This window comes from Apium graveolens, chromosome 9, assembly GCF_009905375.1.
Source record: "Apium graveolens cultivar Ventura chromosome 9, ASM990537v1, whole genome shotgun sequence".
NCBI classification, from domain to species: domain Eukaryota; kingdom Viridiplantae; phylum Streptophyta; class Magnoliopsida; order Apiales; family Apiaceae; genus Apium; species Apium graveolens.
In genome coordinates this window covers 247982245-248000393 of record NC_133655.1, presented here as the reverse complement: position 1 = coordinate 248000393, position 18149 = coordinate 247982245, and positions in this window count along the sequence as shown.

Here is an 18149-nt window from a genome sequence, read left to right as displayed (position 1 = left end):
ATCATATTAGACATGACATCTCAAATATATCTAACAATCTCCCCCAACTTGTAAATTATACAAAATATACAAGTTAATAGATTTGATGATGTCAAAAACATTTAAGTACAAATGCAATAAGAGTTTAACTAGATAACTAACTACAACTTACAGTCCTTGTGACTTTTACCAATCTCACTGAGTCAATCTGAATCCATAGTGCTTCTTGACAAAGCTTGATATTGGCTTTTCTTCTTTAATCCTCGGGACTTGAGATAGTGTAGTCTTGACTTGCTTCAACTCTTCATTCTGACTTCCAATCTGGTTGATTGTAGTCCTTGCAGCAGAAATATGATTTCTTTCTAAACCATCATCCAGTCTTATTACCCTAGGATGAGAAGAATCTTCATTGTCGCATAGACATTTCCCTTTCAGAATCACTTCAAGTTTAGCAAAATCCTTCTTCATTGAAATCTCACTTCCATCATCTTCAACAATATTAGGAATGAATTATGTAACCCTTGAACCAGAAATTCTAGCTTTATCTATTATGGTCTTCAATATGAAATTTGACCATCTCCTGGTAATATCAGACTTTACCTCTAAAAGGTAATGAAAGAATTGAAGTTATTTCAGTGATTTGTTTAGCACATCTGATTTTGACATCCGATGTGTCCTGCCATCTTCAAGAAATAGAATCATATTTTCCTTGATATTGTGCTTGTGATGAGCATCCAGTACCACTTGAACAGAGATAACCTTATCAAGGTGTTTTTGTGTAACATCTTCAAGAGGTCTGTTAGTTAGTAAAAATGGATCTCTAGTAGCAACTTCAACTCCTATCTTGATTTTAGCTTCATCAGAACCTAGTCCAGCCCTGTCTCTTGGTTCTCTAGCATTTAACCCAATAGTCATGAAAGTAGACATCAATTGGCTTTTCTTTGGATCTGATGGTTTGACATTTTTCCACAGAAGTTTCTTTTTTTATCAGCTACTTCCATCTTGTCTAAATCAACTTGAGCACTGTCAGAGGTTGATGTCTTGATGACTTTATCAGAACTTGATGTTTCTGCTGTAGCTTGTAGTTCTTCACTTTGAACAACTTGAGCCTTGTCAGAGGTTATCTTTGATTCTTCAGAAATCTTCCTTCTTTTCAGAGTTTGAACATCTTCATCTTCAGCAAGAGTATCATCAGTAACTTGAACCATTTTGCACACTGGTTTCATCAGAATTTGAGGAATTTTCATATCCAGTGGCTTGGTTGGTTCATCAACTTTTCCCTTTCCTTTTTCTTTAGGATCAATCTCAGTCTGTGATCTAGTCTTGGGCTTTGATGCCTTAGTATTTGATTTCTTCTTGATCACAATTCCTTTTACCTTAGGCCTTGGAGGTTTCCTTGCAACAGAAGCTTTAGACTTTAGATTTGTCTTTTTAGCTTTAAATATAGCTTCTTCCTCCTTGAAATTTTCTAAATCCATTCCTGGATTATGCTTCAGAAATAATCTTCTAGCAATTTCCTCATCAAGTGTCTGAATCTTGGGATCTTTGTAATAGACAGTAGTCTGCTTTCCCTTAAGCTTCAGAGTTTGCATAAACTTTTGAGAGTCTTGACTTCCACCTTGCATCAGAACATCAGGCTTTGTCATCAGACTTTGCTCATCAGAACTTGATATCAGATTTTGATTATCAGTACTTGCTATCAGATTTTAAGTTCTAGCAGCTTCAGTGCTTGTCTTCTTTTGAGTAGAAAATTTGCTTGCATCAGTATTTAGTTTCCTTGAAGAAAACTTGTTGCTGTGCTCTTTACCTTGAACTTGACCTTTACCCTTGCTAGGGTTTCCCTGGTCATCAGCTTCATCATCTTTCTTCTTCAGTACTTGATCATTAGAGTATTTGGACTTAACTATCTTCTCCCCATTTTTGGCATCATCAGGTAGTAGGAGAGAGAGAAGAAGTTCAACTTAAGATTGGATTTCATCCAATTGAGCTTTCTAAGAGGCTTGATTTTGTAGGACCTCAGTAATTTGGGCCTGTTGCTTCTCTTGAATCTTCTCAATGGCTTCAACCTTTTCAGAAATAGGTCTGATAAACCTCTTTTTATCAAGCTTAGTTTCCATATCTAGCTTTTCATCCATTTCAAGAAGTTTGTCAACCTTTTCATGAGTAGCAGAATGTTTACCTTGAAGTGTCTTGACACTTAGAGATGTGACTTTGAGTTGAGTCTTAAAATCAGAACTTGTCATCAGCTCATCAGCCTTAGCAATGTGCTCTTTCAGAACTTGAGAGCTTGGAATGAAATCAGTTTCATTCCACTTCTTGGTCCACTCCACACCTCTGTGAGTATCTTCCCAAGGAATAGGTGCAAATTGCTCAACAAGTTCCTCCTTTCCTAGAATGGGAGCAGGAGTATCAACAGAAACACTGTCTTCAGAACTTGAGGAAGACTTATTATCTTCTGACAATACTAGAGTGTGTGAAGCAACTGGAGATTCTGGAACAATCTCATCTAAATTCTGAGCATCAGAATTTATCTCCAGAATTGGTGTTGTTGGTGTAGATGGTATCTCAGCATTTAAGATTGGAGAATTAATTGTAGATGGCTGAGCTGCTGTAGGAGCTTCCAAATAAAGAATAGTTGGTATATTCATATTGTGAATATCTATTTCAGAATTTTTGCCTTGTTCTTCAGCATCATATGTAGCTTTAATAGGAGAGACAGGAGGTGTTAGCACAGTGTCTTGAGCTTGAGTATGGGATGGCAAAGCTTCAATTACAACAGGTTCTGATGAGATAAGAGATTCCTGATCCCCTTCCTCAGCTTCAGTAGTATCCTCAGATGGAGGCTTAGCCATGTGCCTTTTTGACCTCATTTTCTTTAATCTCCTTGACAGTGAAAGAGTTGCTTTATCATCAGAACTTACAGTTCTTTTCCTCTTCAAAGTATCAGAACTTTGAGCTTCAGCATTTATCTGATGGGTCGACCCTTCAGTTTCTGTTTCTTTCTGAAAAACCACAATTTCAGCTTCAACAGTCACAGGTTCTGATACATGAACCTGTGCTTCCTCTTCACTATCAGATTCATCCGTGAGAATCATTTTCCTTCTTTTTGGTTGAGGTTGAGGAACAGACTTTGCCCTTTTTGGCCTGGAAGATGAAGGTCTGATGGTAGGTGCTGATGGTTGTTGTTGTGAAGATTGAGCTATTGGTTGGAAGTAAGTTCTGATGGTAGGTTGAGGTTGAGAGGTGGTTGTTTGTGTAGTTGTTGGATGTGCTGATGGAGGTTGGGTTGGTTGGACATCAGGATATAAGGCAGCATAGGTGGATGGATCAGAATTTACCAAGACTTGTTTGACAGATGTAAGAATTTGGAGGGGTCTCAAAACAGTCTTATTATTATCAGTAGATAATAAGTTAGTAAAGGCTCTCTTAGCAAGTTTAAATGGTTCAATTAACTCACTTGCTAGTTGGGGTGCATTAGAGCAACAAAAACTATAAATAAGCTGACAGGATCTAGCAAAGTAAACTGTATTTCTATCTTTTGTCATCCTATCCCCAATAAATCCTAAAATAGCACTTGCATAATCAAAATGAGTTTGATTAATGAGAGCATACCCGATTTGTTGACTGAGAATTGGGATTGCATAAAAAATTAGAACATTTGTTGGCAAAGGCCTTTGTGATGCAGTCAAAGAAGAAACTCCATTCCCTCCTTATGTGAGGTCTCTTCAATTGACCCAGCTTTGCCAAAGTCTTTTCATACCCCAGATTAGCCATCATCAGTTGAAGAGCTGGCTCCTCAACTGTTGAACTGTAGACACAGTTTTCTGGAAAATGTAAGGTCTGTCGAACTGTAGCCAAAGTCACTGCATGCTCATCCTCCCCTGTTGAAAAGATAATATTTGGGGACCCATGAGAACCACCATCATCATACATGCCACTTCTCCAAAACTCCAGCACTTGAGGTCCAGAGATTGCTTCTGGTTGGGTCAAAGCATATCCAATCTCAGAGTTAGCAAGGAAATCTTGAATGAAGTGAAATTCTGATGGAGCTTCACCCTTGCTAAGAATATCCAAGTAGTTGTTGGAAATAAACTTAGCTCCATTGAAAATGATGTCTTTGGATGCCATTTCTGTGAAAAATAAGTGAGAAAATAGAGTGTGCACAAGGTGTTTGATAAACGTCCTGTAAGGAAAAGCGTCAGAAAATATTAGAGAGAGAGAGAATAAGAGAAAGTAGAGAAAGAAAAGTAGGTAAAAGATTATAAAATCTTTTAACTCCCATATTTATACTCTCTTTTTGACAACTGTTATGATTGAAGCAGAACAAACTTTAGACACCTAACAGCATATCATTAGTCAAAACATTATTAGTGGGCACGAGTATTAAGCAGTAATAAATGTGCACATGCAGTGTTTCAAGGAAAACACGTTTCCCACTTAACTAAATGATTATGACTATTTTTATCTCACCTAGTTATATTTTGATAAAATATGACCGTCAGCATTTACCACAAATAAGTCAAGTAAATAAATAATACCACGTAAGCATCAGAGTTTCCATCGGGATTTAATATCAGAACTTGATTATTATCAGATTTTAACTGTCATCAGAACATGGCTTCTGTACTCAAAAAGTGAATATTTGTATCTGTGATTTTTCATACAAATACTGACTTGTTTCTTCAGAGTTTAATCATCAGAACTTGTCCTCAAAATTTATGCATATGACACTTAACTGTTTATCTAAAACAACTTAATCACCACAGTAATTTTCATCATTCATATGGAGTGATAGTGTGTGCATTAGCAGAATATCAGATAAAGATTAAAGTCTGATAAACTTCAGTACATCTTAGAAATAAGGCATAACTAAGAAAAGTGCTTAAAATCTGTCATTAATAATGAAATCTACTGTAGAATAAATTTATGCAAGAGTCCACCTCAACTGTTTGTGCTCATTTTATGCATATTTTGAAATTCCTTTTTACAGTGGCTTCTCAGTGTAAGTGAGTCACAACTGCTATCATAATTTATGCTATTATCAGAGTATTTCTCTAGTAATCAGAGGATGTGAAAAGTCACCAAGAAAATTTTATTTGCTTTTCTAATGCATATTACTTAATACCAGCAATGCACTTGGGTCTTCCCTTCCACATATTTACTCTAGATCTCAAAGGAGTACCTGACTTCAATTTTTTTTCTTTTCTTTTCTTCAGATAAGTGAGGCTTATCAAGCATGTGGTTCATCCTTAAAATTTACTGACATCAGAATTTGACAGTTAAGAAGCAAGAATCTAGTTTATGACTTAGTAATAAGATACACAAAGTAAATTTGACTAAGCTCAAAATCAGAATTTGCTTGTGTTAATGAATTTCCACATAAATAACTAATTCAAACATGGAATTTCTACTATATTAAAGACTACTAAGTCAACATCTAGCACAGTTATCCTCATTGAATAGAATAATCACAGAACATTCAAAACACTATCAGAGTATATAGATACACATCAAATAACAATCAGCATTTAATGTATTACAATTTAAGCACAGATTATATGAAATTAAGGCAATCTGTAAATACTGATCATAAAGTTTGATGTATAAGAACAAAACTAAGCAGATTTAGGGAAAGAACCTGAAACCATTCCAAGTTCATTTACCAGTCTTGTAAAAGTAGCTTCACATAGTGGTTTTGTGAAGATATCTGCTACTTGTTGATCTGTTGGAACAAAATGTAATTCCACGGTACCTTCCATCACATGTTCCCTTATGAAATGGTACCTAATGCTGATGTGCTTTGTCATTGAGTGTTAAACTAGATTACCTGTCATAGCAATAACACTTTGATTATTACAGTAAATAGGTATTTTAGAAAATTCTAACCCATAATCCAGTAACTGATTCTTCATCCAAAGAATCTGTGCACAACATGTTCCTGTAGCAATATGTTCTGCTTCTGCAGTGGATGTGGAAATTGATTTTTGTATCTTGCTAAACCAAAAAACCAATCCACCTCCAAGAAATTGGCAGCTTCCACTAGTGTTTTTCCTGTCTATTTTGAATCCTGCAAAATCTGCATCTGAGTAACCTATTAGCTTAAAATCTGATTCTCTAGGACACCACAATCCTAGATCAGTTGTACCCTTGAGGTACTTGAAAATTCTTTTCACAGCTATTAGATGAGGTTTTCTTGGATCAGCCTGAAATCTTGCACAAAGACAGGTAGCATACATGATATCAGGACTACTTACAGTTAAATAGAGTAAAGAGCCAATCATACCTCTATAGTTAGTAATATCTACTGATGAACCAGTATCTTTATCTAACTCGGTTGTAGTGGCCATGGGAGTGGATGCAGTTGAACAATCTTGCATTCCAAATTTCTTCAATAAGTTTCTGGTGTACTTGGATTGATTGATAAAAGTACCTTCTTCATTTTGCTTGACTTGAAGTCCCATAAAATAGCTAAGTTCTCCCATCATACTCATTTGATATCTTGACTACATTAGCTTTGCAAACCTTTCACATAGTTTGGCATTTGTAGAACCAAATATGATATCATCAACATATATCTGTACCAAAAGTAAGTCCTTTCCATGGTTGAGGTAGAACAGTGTTTTATCAATTGTACCTCTGTGAAATCCACTTTCTAGAAGGAATTGAGCTAAAGTCTCATACCATGCTCTTGGAGTTTGCTTAAGGCCATAAAGTGCTTTATCAAGCCAGTAGACATGATTTGGAAATTTTAAATCTACAAATCCTGGAGGTTGTTCAACATATACCTCTTCTGCCAATTTTCCATTGAGAAAAGAACTTTTCACATCCATTTGAAAGACTTTAAACTTTTTGTGAGCAGCATAAGCCAAAAAGATTCTTATGGCTTCCAATCTAGCAACTGGTGCAAATGTTTCATCATAATCAATACCCTCCTGTTGAGAGTAGCCTTTAGCAACCAACCTTGCTTTGTTCCTTATAATTATGCCATCACTGTCAGTTTTGTTTCTGAACACCCATTTTGTGCCAACAATGGATCTGTTTTTTGGTCTTGGCACTAGGGTCCAGACTTTATTTCTTTCAAATTCATTCAACTCTTCCTGCATTGCTTGCACCCAATCAGCATCTTGAAGAGCTTCTTCCACTTTCTTTGGTTCAGTCTGAGATAGAAAAGAATGATAGAGACATTCATTTGATGTTGCTGTTCTAGTTCTGACACCCGCTTCAGGATCTCCAATTATTAAGTCAGGTGTATGTGGTTTAGTCCACTTCCTTGCAGATGAAAGTTGTTCTCTAGAATTGGATCCTCCCCCAAGATCCATGATGTCTCCATCAACATTTTCTGATGCTCCCCCTGTAGTTATGCTCTCTGAGACTTCAGAATTTGAGTTGGATCCTTCAGGATTTGAAGTATCAGAGTTTCCAAAATTATCAGAATTTGGCTCATAAGATCTTGATAAATTAGAACTTGAAGAGCCAGTGACAGGTTTTGGTGCTTCTTGATAGTCTTGAGTTGTGGTAGGATCATTAGCTTGCTCCCCCTGGACAAGTGCATTTTCTCTTGGAGTAGTTACCACAGTTTTAATGACATCAGAACTTAACCCGTCAGAACTTACATGATTAGGATTAAGGTCATCAGAATTTACAGAATCAGAATTTAAATCTTCATTTTCAAATCTCAGCTGATCATGATCATTGAAATCTTCAAGTCCAGTATTCTTCTTATCATCAAAAGATACATTGATAGATTCCATGACAACCCTTGTTCTTAAATTGTAGACTCTGAAGGCTTTTGTGGAAAGTGGATATCCAACAAAAATTCGTTCATTAGTTTTTAAATAAAATTTTGACAGCTGTTCAGGATGAGTCTTAAGAACAAAACACTTGCAACCAAATACATGAAAGTATTTCATATTTGGCTTCTTTTTCGTCACCATCTCATATGGTGTTTTTCCATGCTTGTTTATGACTGCAGCATTATGTGTAAAACAAGTAGTCTACACAACTTCAGCCCAAAAGTAGGTTGGTAGCTTTGCTTCATCAAGCATAGTTCGTGCAACTTCAATGTGAGTCCTGTTATTTCTTTCTACAACTCCATTTTGCTGTGGAGTTCCAGGTGCAGAAAATTCCTGCTTAATTCCATGCTCTTTGCAGAACTCTTCCATGATTGAATTCTTGAACTCAGTGCTATTATCACTTTTTTTTATTTTAACAGAATCTTTGACCAATTTATCCAGCTGTCTGACATGATTAGTTAGAGTAGATGCAGTTTCATTCTTCTTATGCAAGAAACACACCTAAATATATCTTGTGAACTCATCCACTATAACCATATCATATTTCTTCTTTGCAATAGACATGACATTGACTGGACCAAATAGATCAACATGCAGTAGGTGATAAGGCTCAACTGATGCCAATTCCAGCTTTCTTCAATTGATGCTCTACTGAACAGACAGATTGCAGAACCATCAGAACTTGTTGAAAGTCTGGCTTCACAAATGTTACCATGCCTGTAACCTTTCAGAACCACTTTGCTTGTAGAATTGCTTACAACTTCATAATGTTCTTCAAAGAAATCCACATGATAACCTCTATCACAAATTTGACTCACACTTGTCAGATTGTGTTTAAGTCCTGAGACAAGAGCTACTGTTTCAAGGATGACATTCCCAAGATTGATATTGCCATATCCCAGAGTTTTTCCCATGCTGACATCTCCATAAGAAACTCCTGGGCTAGCTTTCTCCACAAAGTCTGATAGCAGGGCTTTATTTCCAGTCATATGTTGTGAACATCCACTGTCCAGCACTATGATATTTTTCCTGTAGCCCTGCAATCACAAAGACCACTATTGTTAGTTTTAAGGACCCAGACTTGCTTGGATCCTTTGGCCTTTTTAAGTTTGTTAGCATTTGCAGCAGATTTAATTTCAGAGTTTATACTAACATGTTGTTTATCCGAATTTATATCAGACTTTGCATCAGACTTTACACTAGAAGAAATAATACTAACTTTCTTCAAAAAAGGTTTTATTTTATAATAATCATAGTACAAACTAAGATATTCCTTACAAGTATAAATGGAATGCCATAAACTACCACAATGAAAATAAGGATTTTATGGTTTAAACCTAACAGACTGACTCTTAATTCCTGATCTAGGAGGTAAATAGTTTATATCTTTATTTTTCCTGCAAAAAGAAGCAAGATGGTTAAAGTTTCAACAGTTATAACATTTCTTTCTAGGAGCATTAAGAACAGGCATATAATTATTGCTTTTATTCACACCTTCCTTTCCATTTCTATTTTTCCTAACTTTATTTACCTTGTTCACATTTCTAATCTCTTTCAGCTTATACTTAAGCTGCTTATTTGTTATTAAGCCTATGTTTACTTCAGCTGGTTTATCATGTTCTAATTTGTCGGAAGTTGACTTTTCCTTGACTTCTATCCTGGACTCTTTCATCTTTTCAGAATCAGACTTTACAGTTTTTGCTACAAACTTAATAGGATTTACCTTTGGCTTAGCGGTCTGTTTAACAACAATTTGCTCAATTTGTTCAGTTCCTTTCTCACTTTTATCATCTCCATAACCTAAGCCCTCTTTCCAGTTTCCACTACTTAGTAAATTCTGAGTTATTCTGCCAGAGTTAGTCCAAGTTCTGATAATCTCCTTTTCCTTTTCTAAGTCAGCTTTTAGAGATTCATTTAATTTTAACACTTCATCTCTAACATACAAAGCATCATCCGTTTCTTTTTTAGTTTGATGAAGAAAAATTAACTCCTTTTCTAAATAGTCATTCCTATTTTTAAAAGCAAGATTTTCAGATGTTAATCTTTCACATGTTAAAGTCCGATCTCTATAACTAATAAACATGGTTTTAAGATATAATCTCAACTCAGTGATATCATCAGTATGAAAAGCATAAGTTGTTTGAGACACCTTTAATTCAGCAGTTTCAGGACTGCTATCAGCATTTGCCATCAAGGCATAGTTCACCACTTTTTCAGAATGTGAAGTGTCTATCCAACTTTTCTTCTTTATGACAAGTGCCTTGCCTTTGTCACTTTTTCCTTTCTTGCAGTCAGGAGAGATGTGGCCTCTTTCACCACAATTGTCGTATTTGACATTTGAGTTGTCTCCTCTGTTAGACTTCCCTCCTTTGCCTTCAGACTTTCGGAATCCTTTCTTACCAGAACTTCCATTTTTCCTGGAAAACTTCTTTCCCTTTCTGAATTTCCTGTAGGCTATCTTTGTGATATCTTTCATCATAAGAGCATATAGTTGCATCAACATCAACTTCAGATAAACTTTCAGTTTCTGAATCATCATCATCAGAATATGATGACTCTGAATCAGACTTTATGATGAGAGCCTTTCCTTTGCCCCTCTTTGAGGCAACCACTTTAGGAGATTCCTCCTCAGCTTTAAAAGCAACTTTCCTTGACTTTCTTCCATGCCTCTTGCTCCTTTGATATATCTCAAGTTCATGAGTCTTGAGCATACCATAAATTTCATCAAGAGTAGTTTCAGTAAGGTCATTGTTGTCTCTTATGGTAGTAGAATTCAAATCCTAATTTTCAGGAAGAGCTAAAAGAAATTTTAGATTTGTATCTTCAAGATCATATTCCTTGTCCACCAGTGACAGATCATTCAAAAGTTTGGCAAACCTGTCATATAAATCAGTTAATGACTCATCAGCTTTTGAGTCAAAGTGCTCATACTCTTGAGTGAGTATAGTCCTCATGTTCTTTTTGATTGCATCAGTTCCCTGGCATCTTGTCTCCAAACCATCCCATATCTCCTTTGCAATTTTGCAATGAATTACCCTGTTTGACATGACATTATCAATGACACTATGCAGTAAATGCCTTACCCTTGCATCCTTGACAATATATGAGATGTCTTCAGCTGTGTAATCACCTTTCTCCTTTGGTATGTACTTTGCTGGTTGATCTGCAACTGTAACAGAGAGCTTGGTAGGCTTATATGGTCCTTCATTAATCCTATCAAGCTATTATGGATCTATAGCTTCCAGAAACATAACCATCTTCACTTTCCATATGGGATACTCAGAAGGTCTCAGTATGTGAACCCTAATAGTCTCATATCGACTTTGGGTTTGGGTGTTTTGATTTTCTTGAGTTTAGATGGGCTTGGTTGGAGTTTGTGCTTCTTTAGACATGATTGTTCGGATCTTTACTGTATGTGTGTTAACAGATAAGCTCTGATACCAATTGTTAGGTCACACAACACTATATAAGGGGGTTGAATACAATGTTTATACAATCAAATCGATTTAACACAAGTATGTAACAAAGATCAAGTATATTAAATAAACTATGTTACAATATGAACTGTTGTTCTCTCTCAGTGATGAACAAATATCAATAAGAGCTTCTAGATTACAATGTATAATCTTCTCGATAATATAACACATATAGTGTAAACCCTAAGTCTGTGTTTATATAGTACACAGTTACAAGATAACTTCTAATTAATTTGAAATACAATTTTGTCTCCTAAAATATATCAATCAGATATCTTCAACAAGTCTTCCAGTCTTCTAACTCTTTACATGCATATCTTCTTTTGTTTTAGTCTCAATCTTCTCCTGTAAATCAGCTTCATTCCTTATCTGAAAGTCTTCCCGCACTTAAGTTCTGATATGACCTTAAGTTCTGATATTAAGTTCTGACTTCCAGTAAGTCCTGATATGTCATGTTTGTTAAGATCTGAAAACTACACATGAATCATATTAGACATGACATCTCAAATATATCTAACAGAAGATGAAAACGACGAGGAGTTAAATGAGGAACTCCAAATTCTCGATGAGAGTGAAATTGCTCTACTCACGAGACAACTTCGTCATGTGCTTCAAAGCAAAGCTCAAAGATACGGAAAAGGCTTCCTATAATCAAATAATCAACAAAGAGTTTTTAACTCTAACGGAAGGCCAAATTACTCTCAAAATTATTCTTCCAACTATAAGAGTAATTATCCGTCAACGAGCTACAATAAAGGCAAAGGTAATAAAAATACAAATACCTATAGTAATGCCAATATCTCTACAAACCATCTTGTTTACACTCCTCCAAAACCCAAAGATCCATCTCCAGAGGAAACAAAAGATGTATGTTTCGAGTGTAAACAACCTGGTCATTATAAAAGAGAATGTCCTACACTTTCAAAGGGACGGAGTCTTATGGTAAAAAATGGATGGGATTTAAGCGAAGATGAATAAGCTCCGGAAGCTAGTGAAGAAGTGGTCAATCTATGCTTAATGGCTCTCGGAGATGACACTACCTCAACGGAAATTTCCACTTCGAATCAAGAGGCTTGTCTTGCCGTAAAATAAGACATATGGTACCTTGATAGTGGATGTTCAAGACATATGACCGGTAATAAATCTGTTATTCCCAAACAATGCAACAAGAATTACAGAAGGGGGGTTGAATGTAATTTTGGCTTCTTTTTCTGATTTTAAGAATGTTCTTACTTAATATATAACTGTGTTTGATTTTGCAAGAAGGGCGGAATGAAAGTAAAATAGAAATCAAAACACAAAGCAATAAAACACAAGGCTTTAAAACTTTGTGGTGGATTTGAAATTATCCACCAGATAAATATATAAAGATGAGAACTCTGTGATGCTTGAATAACACACAGCTGCTTACAAGCTGAACAACTGAGAAATTCTTTACTGATTTTGATTTTTCTATTTCTCTAGTTTTTCTTTCTAACTTGGATTATTTTCAACTTGCTACTCTTGGTTTATATATTACCAAGTTACATGATAGTAAGACAAGACAATAAGACAGACTGTATCTAGTCTAACTTCATGCTGCTACATTACTCTATCCAGCATCTTTGAATATCTTCATAATTGCATGAAAATGGTAATGCTTCTTTGTTCTCTGAATCCTGCAATTAGGCTGCCACATTCCATTTACAAATACCCGATGCATGTGACTGTGTTGTCACTGTCAACTGCTATTTTAAATATTATCATCTGTCTGGACTATGTTGGTCATCCGTCGGGAGCCTTGTTGATTATCTGTTAGTCCCTTAACAATATAGCAAGAATTACAGAAGGGGGGTTGAATGGAATTCTTGAACCTTTTTCTTGAAATAAAAATGTATAACTCAATTATAGATATATTTGTTTTGATTAGCACAATGCGGAATGTAAACTTAATTGAATCAAAACATAAGTAATTAAAAACAAGAGTCTTTAAAAACTTTCTGGTGGATTTAAACAATTCCACCAGAGATATATATAATATATCGAGAGGACTCTGTGTGCAGAAATGCTCACAACTGCTTACAAATGTAACTACTGAGAATACAGGAAATGCTAAAGATTCTGCTTACAAAGATTTCTCTGTTTTTGTGTTTTTCAGCTATCTCAGTTATTTTTCTATTTGCTACTCTCTTGGTTTATATAATACCAAGATTACAAAGTCAAAAAGACTGAACAAATATAAAATCTAACAGTCTTAAGCTTTGCCGCTTTTCGTCCTCTATTACCCAGTTAATGGGCTTCCACAGTGTGTTTGTATACATCTCGACGGCTGTGTGTCAGCTTTCACTGTTCAACTGCTGTTTGAATTCTTCATATGATCATCCGTCGACTTTCAGAATATCCATTGATGATTTAATTGATCATCCGTCGACTGCTATATTAAACATTCGTTGATAGTCATTTGATCATCCGTCGATGGCTTTGTTAATCATCCGTCGGTAGCTATTTTGGCACTTGACTCGATATCACTTATGCAGAATTACAAGACATCAATTATGTACAATTAATCAACCTATTCTGCATATTTAGTTAGAGTCAACATGACTTATATGCTACTACAGATTCTATACAAAGGTGCATACATAACTGTGCTACAAATTTATTATTACATAAGCTACTCACTCGATGGATAATAAGTTAATCATCCGTCGGGACTATAATGAGTTATCCGTCGGGACTATAATTCTTATCCGTCGAGTGCTACATAATTTCACTAAGTAAAATCTACTTAGATGTTTTGTTTATGAAATCATCAAGTACACAACATATGCACAACAATCTCCCCCAATTTATGTCTACTGGAATTGTAGCCATAAATTAAGAGATACTTGATGATAACAAAACATCCTGAACATACATCTTTAAAGATAAGTAGATAAACTGAAAGTGCTTCAATTAATTAAAATGTGCAAGGTTTGGCTCACAGTCAATTCAAGATGCTCCTCTAGCCTGAGCAGATTTTTCTAGTTCCTTGAAGGTCTGGATCTTCTTCCAAGCTTTCTGTTATTTTCTTCAATTTGATTCTGGAGCTGCCTGTGGAATTCTAATTCATCAGATTCTGAGAGATCTAGCTTTTCTTGCATTTCCAAGAGAGTCTCATTGTTGGAGATACTCAATTGGTCTTCTAATCTGAAGAATCTTCTTACACCCTTGTCATCCATGAATTTCATCAGCCAGTAGGGCCTTAGATGCACTCTTCTCCCTGTGTATGGGATGATTAGAGTCTTTGGGAGTGCATCTTTAGCTCTAACACTCCTCAGCTCTTCAATCTTCTTCAATACTAGTCTTCTTGCAGTTACATTGAACCCAAAGTTTTTCTTGAAGGATGAATAGACTTTAATCATCACATCTTGGCTTTCTTGAAGAATCCTGTGAAGTGGCCACTGAATCTCCCTTCCTCCTTTGTACTTGAACACCAACCTTTCAGGTAGGTTTCTATATGCATCAATTGCCCTTACTTCATCTAGTTCATCCAGATAAAGGTTTAGATCTGAAAATTCTTTGATGTCACACAAGTACAAGTAGTCTCCCCTGTTGACCTTGGATTGAGCTTTAACTACTGACTTGGATTTGAGAGGTGACAACTTCACTTTATTGACTGCCCTTGACTTTGTCCTTTTTGGCTTGCTAAGGATTGATAAATTGAAGTCAGGAATTGGTATTTTATCCCACTCTATTGGCTCATCCTTTGGCACAATAGGTTCACCATGTATGTTCCTGTAGGGATCCACCGCCCTTATGTCTTCAAATACCACAGAGGGCTTTGATGCTTGAGTTGTAGCTAGAGTGGATTCCTTAGGAAATTGATCTTCCAATTCCTTGTCAACAACATCCAGTTTCCTTTTTGTTCTTCTAGCCAATTCTTTCTTCCTTGGGGATTTCTTCTGTTCTTCAATCTTCTTCTTTGATTCAGCAGCTTCAGATGGTTGAGAGGGAATTTGTTGAGAAGAATTCACAGCCTGTAGCTTGGCCAAGATAGCAATCTGTTCTTTCTTTTATTTAGACTTCTTTGCATCTAGAGCAGCTTACCTCTTTTCCTGCTTTAATCTGGCTTTTTCTTCTTTCTTTGCTTGAGCAAACCGTGGATGTCCAGCTACCACGCAAATTTCCTTTCCATTTCTGAATATCTTAGCAATTCTCCTTTTTGAAGCTGAATCAACTGGATCTTTATAGAAGATAATAGATCTTGATAGAAGCTTCTTTTCATCAGGCTTGGGTGTCTCATACACAGTGTCCATAGGGTTCTTCCAAGATGACTTTGGATAATTTGCCCTTGGTTTAAGAATTATTTCAGCCTTTGTAGACTTGATGCAGGAAGATTGTCCTTTTTCCAGATAGTTCATGCTCATCTCATTCACACTGATTGGCTTGACATGAGAGTGATGGATGGCTGACTGAACTGGCTCCTTGACTAGTTCAAACTTTTTCTGTATCTCCTCATCAATCTTATTCCAGTTGATCAAACTCAACTTTCCTTTTTCAGCAACTTTCAAATTTGCTGCTGCTGCATTAATTAGATCTATACCATCTGCAACTGTTGGCTTGGAGATTGTAATTGAAGGTACAATTACTTTGCTGATTTGTACTTGAAGTTTCTCCCCCTCAGTTGGTCCTTTCTCCCCCTTACTTGATTCTCTCCCCCCCTTTTTGTTATCATCAAGTTGAGGAGTTAGGCCTTGTGCTTTAGCCAGTTGCATAAGAAGATTTGTCTAAGTCTGTTGATTTTGAAGAAGGATAGCCACTGAATTCTCAATAACTTGAACTCTGTTTTCCAGTTTGGCTAGCTTCTTTTCAGAATCTGATTCTCTCCTTAATCTCAGTAGTAGATCTTGCATGGTACCATATGGCATTACTGAATCCAGCTTCTCAGAATTGTATGTCTTCAAGTCAGCTATATCTCTTTTTAGTTCATCCACACTCATATTCTGTCTTAAGTGCTGGATCTTCATGAGATGTAGAGAGTCTAGGTGAGCTTGAAGAATAGCCTTGGTACCAGCATCTGAAGTCTCCTGAAGGGCCTTTTGAATAGCCACCACTTGCTTGACCAAAGACACATCAAATTGTCCTGGTGTAAATTTCTTTGTCCATGCCCATCCAGGTAAATTTAAAATAGAACTTGGGCCTCCATTTCCCCCTAAGTTCATGCTTCCATCCAAAGAAACAGAGTCATCATCATTAGAATTTACTCCAAATTCTTTAGATGGCTCACCAGCTTGAGAAGGCATCCTATTGATAGCAGCTTTATCTCTTTGAAGAGATTCTGAGGTGTGTACTAAATTCAAAGTCTGTTCTGCCTCCACATTACCCTGAGCAGCCAACAATTGATAGGCTGACACAGGATGAGTAAAAGTGTCAGCATCCAAGGAAATGTTATAAATTTCAGCTTTGTAATGTTGCTGAAATTGTCTTCCCTTTTCAGCATCATCCACAATCATTGACTCACTATCAATGGTTGGATCCACCCTTATTTCTCCTGTACCTGCCTTTCTCTCATAATCTCTCTTTTGTTACATCAGGGTCTCACCCTGGCTCCCCACCCTCACACCCTCACCTTCACCTACTAAGGTGGGACTACTCTCACTCACTTTTTCCAATCCTGAATAAATGGATTGCTGAGATTCACTATTTTCCTCTCCTTTTGCCCGGGAGCAACCCAGCCTCTCACTCAAAGCACTTTCCTCTCTCAGTCCTAAGAGTGACTGTATTACCACTAAATCTTCTGCACTAGAAATAATTGAAGTTTGAAGTTGTGCAGAGACACTCGACGGATAAGTGATATCCATCGGGTGACTGGTAAAGCTATCCGACGGATAACTGCTGTTAAGCTTATCCGTCGGGATACAATCACTACTCGACGGATGAGCAATATCCATCGAGAGAGTAGAAATGAGTGAGGTGGGAAGAGAAACTATTGTTGACTCTGTGTTGATTGAAGTTATTTGAGGCACAAATGTCACAATAGGTACTGAAAGAATTGGCAAGTGAGCCAACAAATCATCTAAAAGATGATGCTCACTTGCACTAGATTTTGGCTTCCCCAACAGAGTTAAAGAAGGGGAATCAGGAATTGAAGTGTTTATCATATCCACTTCCAGAGAGTTTGTTGGTGAGTATGATGTTTCAGAGGCTTCTATTATAAGAGATTTTGGCTGTGACTCCATATTTATTGGAGCCACATCAATCTGAATTTGAGAAAGTGCAGAGACTGTGTCTTTAGCACCAGTTTGCACTATGTGTGTGCCCTGTGCATCCCCAGTTGTTTTGGATTTCCTCTTTCTTGTGTAAGTTTGGGGTGAGCTTGTGTCCCTAACCCTCTTGGCCTGTGCTCTTGGCTGAGAGCTTTGTTCAATAGCCACATCCTTTTGGGAGGATGCAGCTAGAAGTGAGCTTTTATCCATTTTAAGCACTGCAGTTTGTTGGGAAACTGCGGTGTGGCTAGGATGGGATTCACTCAACTCTCCAACCTTATCCTCGGGGTTTCTTTGATGTTCACCCCTTCCTTCACCTAACTGACCCTCCTTCATACTCCCCTCTTTGGTTTTGGTAGATTTTTCAACTAGTACCTTTTGAGAGATACCGGAGGGGGTTTTCTTTGACTTGGATTTGGAAATTACAGTTGTTTTGGCAGCTTTGGTAGGCAACTGTTTGGTCATTGTCACAATTGCCATAGCTACTCCCGAACTCAAAGAAATTGAGAAGATTGGAATAATTGAGGGTATGGATGAACTTACCTCACTTACCTGAGGTGTCTGCATTACAGGAAAGTAGAACATTGGCACATCCCTATGATGGTTGGCTCTGTTCAAATCTGCAATGATTCTTCTCTCTTGAACCCAACAAGCTAATTTGTTGTTTGAGTTCT